Source organism: Curcuma longa, chromosome 14 (genome assembly GCF_044706935.1).
Source record: "Curcuma longa cultivar G26 ecotype Majalengka, Jawa Barat chromosome 14, ITB_CL_G26_1.1, whole genome shotgun sequence".
Lineage (NCBI taxonomy): Eukaryota > Viridiplantae > Streptophyta > Magnoliopsida > Zingiberales > Zingiberaceae > Curcuma > Curcuma longa.
In genome coordinates, this window is record NC_133874.1 from 10,041,573 (window position 1) to 10,044,323 (window position 2,751).

Below are 2,751 nucleotides of genomic sequence, written 5' to 3' on the forward strand. Positions count from 1 at the left end.
ATTTTTTATCGAAAGAGGATACTTCTTTCCATATTGTTCTCATTATTATCTCCCACTTAATCTCCCGCATAAATTCTAAATCGATCGGTACATTATAGCAGCAATAAAATCGTAGCTAGTACATATAACAACTACAGTTTAATAACTTCTATAACGTGAATGTTAAATAAATAAATCAAATCTGCATGATAGCAAAAATCGTAATTGTTAAAATATGAATGATAGGTGAATAAGATTGAATTTGTGTTGTATCAGTTATGAAACTGTAATTATTATAATGTGAATATTTTTTAATAAGTTAAATATGCGTTATAGTAGTAGTTATAAAATTATAATTGCTTTAACCTGTGTAATAACTATAAAATCATCTTCATTATCATACGTATGATCGATTTAGGATTTAGATGGAAAATTTACATGAGAAATAATAATAATAATATTGAAAGATAATTGATAATTATATGCATATGACTTAAAAAGTGAAATATTTTTTTAATAAAAAATTAAAATAGGTAATCCTTTTCATGATTTCAAAATATAAGAACGTACTTTTAACTTTTGCCCTTACTTTTACCTGTTCCTATATAGGATCTATAAACCTAAGTCCCATCAGCACCCATGATACACTGAACACTCCCTCTCAGGTTGTGGACATACGTTGGAGTTTTCTGGATTGCCTACGCATACTAGTGCAAACATGGCTTCCTTCATTATTTCTGCATGAGTCTGACTCTCTCAGTGGTCCATTAGGCCAACAGAAAAGATCCTCCCAAGATATGGTCTTTACTTTTGCGGGCTCTTCCATGTTTCTCCACTTGGCCTTTTCCTTAGATTCTTAAATGCTCACAAAGATGAGTCAGTGTCAACACACCCACATGGAATCATCAATCACAATGTCAACTATTGACCACAGCAGTCACTATTATGCATGTACCATGAATGAAGTAATACATGGAAGATTATGGCCTGTGAAGCTAGCCCTTGCTTGCAGTGTATGACTTCTGGCTCAGTGTGCTCGTCTAAAGGTTCCAGTGTTATCCGTATGGGCAGGCCTTGTGAGAAAGTGACCAAACCTGAGGAAAGGAAGTCGCCTCTTGGCCTTGCAGGAACAAATGTGCCCAGTGTCCCATCGGTTGGCAATCAGCTGTGCCATCCTCAAAAGCTATGGGCTGAAGGTGAGTGGTATGGCCAACAGATGTCACTTCTGGTGGAATGATGCTTCTGCCTAATGTCTGAAAATGCCAAAGTGCATGCCACAAGGTCATCATCAAACCGAGTTAAAGAAGATGGGGCGATCCTTATCCTATACCTCTGTTTGGATCACATAATCGTCATAATGTGCACCGAAGCATAACATGGGGTTGACAGAAGCGAGTTTCATTGAGAGGAACTGGACATAGGACATATATCACATTGGATCAATGCCGAATGAATACAACGAGCTAATTAAGGTATAATTAAACTTCATTGATGCCAGAATGAATACCTCAACTTGGTTTTGCAAGGATTGCACGTAGTTGATTATCTCATCCAGCATAAGTGCCTTTCCGGTGACCTACACAGAAGAATTATATATCAGCAGAACATGTAACCGTTGTCGAGAACAACGGCCGGTGAACTACGTACCTTCTCACAACCAGGGACCAGGCTTTGCAACATCTTCATCCTTTCACTAATTTTCTCCCTTCTTACCTGACGAGAAGCCAAAATTCCAGTTAAGTCATCACATTCACATGAAAAAATGGTAACAAATTAAGAAACTATATTTATGTATATCCTATTCATTATGTATACCCTTTCTGCAAGACTGTGGTTATCTGTTGCTTCACCTCTCCTAGCTCTTACATGAATATACCCTGCGGGAGGCTCCTCACCAGACTTCGAAATTTTCACGTCATGGGCCTTTTCCTTTGCCCCGCTGCTAGCCTTCTTGTGCCTGCTAAGCTTGCCCTCCTTTGTATGATAATAGAGAAAAGAAAGAACAACACTCAGAATATTTTGCACGACCTGAAGTTTTCAGCTTAATTGCCAATGGATGATTTATTTGATTCCTACCTTGGATTGACCAGTGATCAAGCTTGTCTTATCGTTGTTGGTTTTTCTCTTCTTATCTCGGAGCCTTGTTGCTTGGGCGCATTGTCAGCATTGAGTTCAGTCATCATCACTCGGAGACAACCTTGGTCGACATCTGGAGGAGGATTTACGCAGTCAAGGTGAAGAAATTTAGCATCAGCTACTGGTAGCTGCTGTGAGTGGTCATCTGGGTAGTAGCAGTGAAGGAAGCAGGAGGGAACAGTACCGTTCAATTTTCCAACTTGCTGTGGGAGGAGAGGCATCTCATTGGGCATGCCTGAAAGAGAGGCAAAGTTCATTAGGGAAGCGTGGAAGAAGAAGAAGAAGAGAAAGACAGAGATCAGACCATGCACTGATATGTACACATGAGTCCTTATAAAGCCAATGGGTGAGGAAGTATCAATGACAGGCAAGTTAATTACTTTTGAAAGATCTAAATTTTCATTAGTGTCAGCGATTAGTTCATATGAGTTCATCATCGATCTTACAAAACTAGTTTTAATAAGTGTCATTACAACATATTTATTACTACATTATAAATAAAATGTCATTAATTAAATGTCATAATAGGGTATTATTCTTGTAGTGACTGAAATTCCATTCATTTATGATAGTAAATTCAGAAACTTCATGCAACGAACAAAACTAAGATGATAATGTACAGTCCTGTCGAGAATG

The 2,751-nt window shown here is 38.0% G+C and overlaps 1 pseudogene; it reads right to left on the bottom strand.

Annotated features, from left to right (window-relative positions):
• Positions 1-854: 854 nt before the first annotated feature.
• Positions 855-2,366, bottom strand: LOC141844654 (basic helix-loop-helix protein 80-like; annotated as a pseudogene).
• Between the last annotated feature and the right edge of the window lie 385 nt (positions 2,367-2,751).